Consider the following 7596-nt stretch of genomic DNA (forward strand, 5'->3'; position numbering starts at 1 on the left):
AAAAAAAAAAAAGACTGACTAGTGGGGGAAAAACCCACTAAGATTTAGGGCTGCATTTCCTTCTGCTCTCCTGCTGTCACATCTTGGTCTTGGGTCTCTGAATTCTCCCACCCACCTATAACAGTACTATGATGGTGATGACATTAGTCACAGCAAGCTACATTCAGAGGTCTCCCCATGACCTTGGCACTGTTGGAACCGCCATTCCATGGATTAGGTGCTGTGATTATTTCCATTTTGCAAATGAAGACACTTAGGAGGAAAGTTAGTCTCAAGCAGGCCAGACTCCAAAGTCAGTACCTGTGCCCTGAACCTTTCTGCTACACTGCCAAGCTGAAACACAAGGCTCTGTCTTCAGTCGTTGGAAACCTTTTTATCATTACTTTAATCACATTAGATGGATGATTCATAAATTGAAATCCCCAAATACTCGCTAGTGTCCACAGTCTGATCAATTAGTTCCTTCTTCCAATTGTGTTGCAACTCTCACTTGGGCATGACTTGATGCTAGGCCTGTGAGGACTATAGAATTCAACATGGATTGTGTCTTCAATAAACTGTGTATGTGTGTATCACTAAAGCTTCAAGCAACGGACACCATGAGAAAGCACTTCAAAGGCAAATGGGAAAGGAGATTGTTTGAGTAGACTTTGTAGATGTGGTCCCAGTTAAGGCAGATTTGGAAAGAGATTTACAATTTAGATTTACAGAGAAAGGAAAATTAATTCCAACCTAAAAGAACAGCAAAGACCCCTACCTATTACCATACACAAAAGTCAACTCTAAAAGGATCAAAGACCTAAATGTAAAACCTCAAAGTATAAGAACCTTAGAAAAAACAGGAGACACCCTTATGAAAATTGGAACTGGAAACCAATTCCTGATCAAAACCCCAAGTGCCCATGCCATAAGAGATAAGATAAACAAGTGGACCCCATCAAACTGACAAACTTCTGCAAAGCCAAAGAAACCATCAAGAGAACAGGAAGACAGCCCACGAACTGGGAAAAAATATTTGCCAACTGTATATCTGATAAAGGCCTAACATCTAGGATCTACAAGGAACTCAAAGGTGCCCAAAAGAAAAAAACAGCCCCTTTACAAAGTGAGCAAACGATATGAATAGGCACTTCTCAAAAGAAGACATATAAGTAGCCAATAGATACATGAAAAAATGCTCAGCCTCACTAATAATCAAAGAAATACAACTTAAAACCACACTGAGACACCACCTAACTCCAGTCAGGATGGCCATCAACAATAACTCATAAAACAACAGATGCTGGAGAGGATGTGGGGAAAAGGGAACACTTCTACACTATTGGTGGGAATGTAAACTAGTCCAATCTCTGTGGAAAACGGTTTAGCAATTCCTAAAAGGTCTAAAAATTGACCTTCCACATGACCCCGTAATCCCCCTACTGGGAATATACCTGGATGAACTCAAATCACTCTATGAAAAAAAGATATCTGCACACACATGTCTATTGCAGCATTGTTCACAATAGCAAAAACATGGAACCAACTGTGCTGCCCACCAAAAGAGGACTGCATTTAAAAATGTGGTACATAGACATGATGGAATATTATGCAGCCATAAAGAAGGACAAAATCATAAACTTCACAGCAACTTGGATGGACTTAAGAGTCTATACTACATCTACACTGAGTGATCTCACACAGAAACAAAGAACTGAGTATCACATGTTTTCACTCATAAGTGGACCTGGAACAATTATTGTAATACTATAAGATAAGGACTGTCAGTAGTGAGAAATCGCCAGTGGTAGGGTGGGACTGGCAGTAGTGGGATTCTGCTGGGGGAGGGGGGGACACACCTCATCAACAAGAGTTCCTATGTAATGAACATTTGCATACTTAACACTGAGTTGTACCCATCTTTAAAATAAAAAATTTTAAATTTTTTTTTAAAGTGGAAAAGGAAAAAACAAGGGAGAGAACAGCAAAGGCAAAGGAACAGGTGCATACACAGAGTCGTGAGCCCACTTGACCTGGCTGGTGCAGGCCGAGTGACTACACATCCTGATTTGCCTGAGCTGAAAGAAAGATTCTGTCCATAAACATCACCCTAAAAGTGAGGCTGTTTCCAGACCAGGATTCTTTTGGCAAGGCAGGGACAGAGAGGGCAGATGGGGGATGATGCACATGCATCGTTATTGCACAGGCCTGTGTCGCCAATGTAATTATTGCTAGGGCCTCTTTCACACTTAAGTGTCCCATCTGGGAAATTATATGGTCACCTAAAGTATAGGGTATAATCAGGAAGGAGGAGGAGACCAGCTTAGAGAGATATAAGACAGAATAGTGGCACAATAAGGATCTGGGTTCTTCTATACATACTGGGGCATCTTTGGAAGTTTAGTAACATGCCTTTTAGGAGGATCAGGCAGCATTTACACACAGAGAGACAGGAAAAAACAGGACTAGGGACACTAGCTGTGAGGCTTCTGCAATAATTCTAATCACATACAATGAAGACCTACGCCAGGATAATGGCTGCTGAAATGGGATAGAGATAAATGTGAAATCTGCTATAGCTCAGCCTAGATGTTAGCAACCTTTTCTGTAAAAGACCAAATAATAAACCTTTGTGGACTATATGGTCTCTGTCATAATTATGAGCAATTGTACAATTCTGCCATTGTAGCTGAAAATAGCCACAGACAATATGTAAATGAATAAATGTGACTGTGTTCCAATAAAACTTTATGTATAAAAAATTTTATATATGGACACTGAAATTAGAATTTCATATAATTTTCATGTAAAGGAAATATCATTTTAAAATTTATTTTAAAAACCTAAAATGTAAAAAGCATTCAAAGTTTGTGGGTTGTTCAAAAATAGGTAGTGGGCATATGATCCAGCAATTCCACGGCTGGGTACATAGATCTAAAAGAAAGGGAATCGGTATCTCCAAGAGAAAGCTGCATGCCCATGTTTACTGCAGTACTATTCACAACAGCCAATATAGGGGACCAACAGAAGTGCCCACCAACGGGTGGGCAGATAAAGGAGATGTGGTACCCACACACAATGGATGCTATTCAGTCACGAAAAGAATAAAAACATCATCCACAACATGGATGGAACTGGAAGCCACTCTGTTAAGTGAAACAAGCCAGTCACAGAAAAATAAATTTCCCAGCGTTCCCTCATATGTGGGAGTTAAAATGTTTTAAATAGAACTCATGAAGATAGAGAGTATAATAATGGTTACCAGAAACTGGGAAGGGTGGCAGGGAGGGGGGACAGTGCGGGGTGGGTGGTGGGTACAAAAACACAGGTAGATGGAAGGAGTAGATCTAGGATTCTATAGCACACGAAGGTGACTGCAGTCAATAATAATTTATTGCATATTTTAAAATAACTAAAAGAGCAGAATTGGAATGTTCCTAACACAAAGAAATGGTCAATGTGTGAGGTAAGGGATATCCCAATTACTTGATTTGATCATCACACATTGTATGCCTGTACCAAAATATCACATGTACCCCATAAATGTATATGCAACTACTCTGCACCTATAATAAAAATAAAAATAAAAACATGGAGTAGGCCAGAAAGCCTTGACATGCCAATCATGGCCTAGCTGGATGCCACACACAGATCTACTAATCACATCAGCATTTTAACCTTTAAACATCCTGTCATAGAATGAGCCCAACATTATTAAATCACCAGATTTATTCCTGGCCAGAGCTGCAAGTACCTTGAGTAATGGAATCCCATTCAAAATTGTTTTAATCCTTCCCAGAAGACAAATCTGAGCACATTTAAATTAGCCTGAGTACCTATCTTTTGCTTAATTGAATTGTTTAGGAATGGATTCAAGATAGACCTAGAAGGAAAAAGTGCTTTATCCTGGTAGTCTACAAAAAATAAAATCTGCCATCTAACACACTTCACCCCTACTGGACATCCTCATAAATCATCACATAGCGCTTCACCCCTCAGGTGAACATATACTCAGGGTGGGTGCTACGCAATTGCCTTGGCAATAAACAAAGAGGTGCCTCAACACACTTTGTAGATGACTTAAAACTTCCAAAGACCTTTCACTGACTATGTATAGAAATTTCCTCTAAACTAGATAGAAGACAAAAAATTCTTCCCATAAATTCCACCCTAAAGTGAAGTTCTGTTTCAAGTGTAGCATTCTTTTGGCAAGGCAGAGTCAGAGGGTAAATAGGAGAACGGTGTACTACAAGGCACTGCATGCACTGAGGTTACTCCTCTCATCTTTTTGGAATCTCTAGATAGTTTCAGCAAATGTAGCATGACCATCTTGCTGCTGCTTCCTCCTCCTGCTTTTCATTAAACTATCATTTCACATCATTTTATTTCCCCCATAACTGAGGATCCCCTGTTATAACTCTACCCCTAACTGAAGCTCATCCTGTCTTCTAAACTAACACTCCCAGGACTTTGCTTCCTCCCCCTCCTCAAGTGTCTGAAAACTAATAATGTCTAAGAGTTAATAATATTACAACCCATGAACAGCTGAGGTAAATTATAGGGTAACATCCAGCCTAAAAACAGTTTCTCTTGGGTTTCCAAAATTTGATCAACAATGTAATGCTTAAGTAATATAAAATAAGGGACATAGAACCAGAGAGACTTTGATCCAAAGCTTATGTTTAAATACTAAGTATTCAATTGCGACTGTAGACCACTACCACTAAGATGTTTCCCGTGATCCAAATTTTCACTGCATAGTTCTGAACAACTTTTAAGCCCCATTCATTAAGAATCTAACTTTATAGAGGATGGGCTAGCTATATTTGAGGAGAGAATGGTTAACCATATCTCCGACAGACTAAAAAGGAACAGGTTTCCAGGGAAATGAAATCTGGAGCTCACTTCCTTAAAGCTTTTAGCATCTTAACAAAATTGGCCTTCTCCAACACCAAGTTCACTATTAAAAAGTACAAATATGACGGCACCTAAGAGTACCTAGTGTTCCATGGTCTATTACTTTTCCCAAAGTTTTGCAGTACCTTTTCCATTTGGGTTTGCAATTATAAGGATCATCCTTTCACCAGGAGCAAACACTACAACACACAAGTGTTTTCCAGACACTACAAGCCTCTCAGTTTCCAACCCTGAATAACTTGTTACAAGGCAACAAACCATAGCAGGTAGGCCTCAGAGAGAAATATACACGTGTATTTGCTTGTGGAATGCTGCTCACTCCAGCCTGCTGTGGCCTCATCAGGGTGCACCACACCCACTCAGGACATCTCCTTCATATCTCTGGTCACTTACTTTGCCAGGAGGGTAGCTTACATCAGCACACAGTTTCCACCAAATCTCAAAAGTCTGAAGAAAAAAGAAAAAATCTGGATGCTCTGCTACTGATTGACAGTGAGTTCTTGCATAAGTTAAATTTTTTAGACCTCAGATCTATATCCATAAAGATGAGAACAATCAAACGACTGTTCTCAAGGGCTATGAGGAAGATTAAATGAGACTGGTGAAGCACTCCAGGTAGAATGGAGCAGACCTCAGCCCATCAAATAGTGAGAACAGAAGCAAAAGCTGGGAATAAAGTTAAATGAGGTGAGGGGTCAGAGAGGAGACACTTAAATTAGGTGGTAAAACGAGAAATGAAATAAGTTGTGGGTGAGAGACAGTGATGACGAGAGACAGAGCAAGAAGAACCAAACAGCAATATTCTGAGATCCAAATGCTTTAGTGAAGTCGTTCACATTCAATTTCCATTTTATAAAGTACGTTCTCCCCATATTTGTGGCCACTTTCAGCGAGAAAGAGTTTTGTTATTAAATAATACTTTTTGTCCTATTTTGTCCTGCTGGTATAAACATCCCCTTACAACAGATTCCATTCCAAGATTGTTTCAAGGAACCATTCAGGTCAAACATTTGTGAGTCCTCTGTTCTCCAGGCAGCAGACACAAAAGATGAAGCCGGGATGGACGTGTCAATCATCTCTTAAAATAAAATATGCCTCTTACTCTCAACCATCCACAGAAGGCAAAGGAGGAAGGAAGACTAAAAGGTCCACCCAAATGCTAACAGCAGTTGCCTCTGAGAGATGGGATTAAGGATGACACTTTCTGCCACATTATACTTCTATACTCTCCAAATCTTCTATAATCAGTTGTTTGGTTTAGTTTAAACATGAACACAAAAGAACATATCCTTGAGACTGAGAACTTTTATTTGTTAACAGAGTGGTACAAAATTCACAGCAATGAGATTCTGCTTGTGTAATTTTGCTAAAATTTGTCTAATCATTTTTATTTACAAACAGACTTTCAACATAGGCATGGGTCTCAGAAATAATCTAATGAAACATCTGCTTTTTAAAGATGCCAAAATTAAGAGAGTTGAAGTGATTTCTTTACATCACACAAAGTTTCAGCTTCAGGACTAAAGCCAAGGGGCCTTGGCTTCCACCTCGGAGCTCCTTCCACTCCGCCCCTGACGCCTCCCTAAGACCACCGCCCAGGGGAGCATCTGCGCTGCATGAGGTGCCACGGGGCTCAACCTGGTCCCCGGACTCAGGGGAGACAGTCCTTGAATAAAGACAAACTGACATGAGCTCTGCCTTCATTACAGGAAACCGTTGTACCTGCCGATGAAAAGCAGCATTTGAGCCCCGGGAGTGGGCACGTCGTCAGAACATTCTGGTACCGCTCACAGCTGTAAACGCTCCACAGTTGCAAGGGAAGCGGTGGCGGATGAGAGTTAGGACAAGTTAGCGAGCAACTCAGCCGCTGCCGGATTCCACCACGCATTCTGCCGACCTTCTCTGTGCACTAGCACCCCTGTCCTTGGAAGGGAGAGAAGTACGCCCGCCTTTCTGTTGCTGGTGGCTCCAGGCTGGCCCCGGCCCCGGGCACACGAAGCCACCGCTCCTGCTCACCTCCTTCTCCCGGCGTGGACTTCCCACGCGATGGCAGGCCAGGCGCAGGGGTCGCCCACCGGCCGCGAGCGGGGCCGCCAGCCCTCCGGCGCGTGCTGACCCCGGCCGTCGAGGCACCGCCATCAGGTGCTCTGCTTCGGGGGGCCGAGCTGGACGGCCCAGAGGCCCTTCTGCGAGAGGAACGGCGGAGGGGACCCGGGGACACGCGACGGCCCCAGCGGAGAGGCGCAGCGGGCGCCGGACGCCGGGCCCCGCCGCGGGCGGCCAAGGAGCCGGCCTCCTCCACGCCCCACGGAGAACGCCACACCATTTGTAAGCGGAAACGCGCGCGACAGCCACCTTCTAGGACAAAGCCACTCACCTGGCAGGGGGTCGCCCGGCCGCAGCCGCCTCCGAGGACTCCCTGCCGCCGCCGGCATCGCCGCTCCTTTCAAGCGCCGGAGCCAGAAGGGGCAGGTCTCAGGGCTCTCCCTATTGGAGGACCTAGCTGTCACTTGCCCGCGGCCCCGCCCCACTCCCTGGGTGTGAGAGGGCCTTTCCGTTTCCCAAATCCGCGCAGTGCGAGAGGAAGCTCTGACTGGCTGACTGCGGAGACGAGCATACGGCTGGGCCAGTGAGAGGCTGACTTCGCCGCTAGTGGGCGGGCTTGCGTTCTGGGAAGTCGAGACCAAGTCCGGGATCTTC

General features: G+C 43.7%; 1 protein-coding gene across 1 annotated transcript in view; it reads right to left on the reverse strand.

Annotated features, from left to right (window-relative positions):
* Window positions 1–7354, reverse strand: part of BPGM (bisphosphoglycerate mutase) — a 33676-nt gene extending 26322 nt beyond the window's left edge. Inside the window, exon 1 of the mRNA XM_008073119.2 lies at window positions 7274–7354. The gene's annotated coding sequence lies outside the window, so the exon portion shown is untranslated. The remainder of the gene's footprint in view (window positions 1–7273) is intronic.
* Window positions 7355–7596: the final 242 nt, after the last annotated feature.

Source organism: Carlito syrichta, unplaced genomic scaffold (genome assembly GCF_000164805.1).
Source record: "Carlito syrichta isolate Samal-C Ts95f unplaced genomic scaffold, Tarsius_syrichta-2.0.1 Scaffold315650, whole genome shotgun sequence".
NCBI classification, from domain to species: Eukaryota; Metazoa; Chordata; class Mammalia; order Primates; family Tarsiidae; genus Carlito; species Carlito syrichta.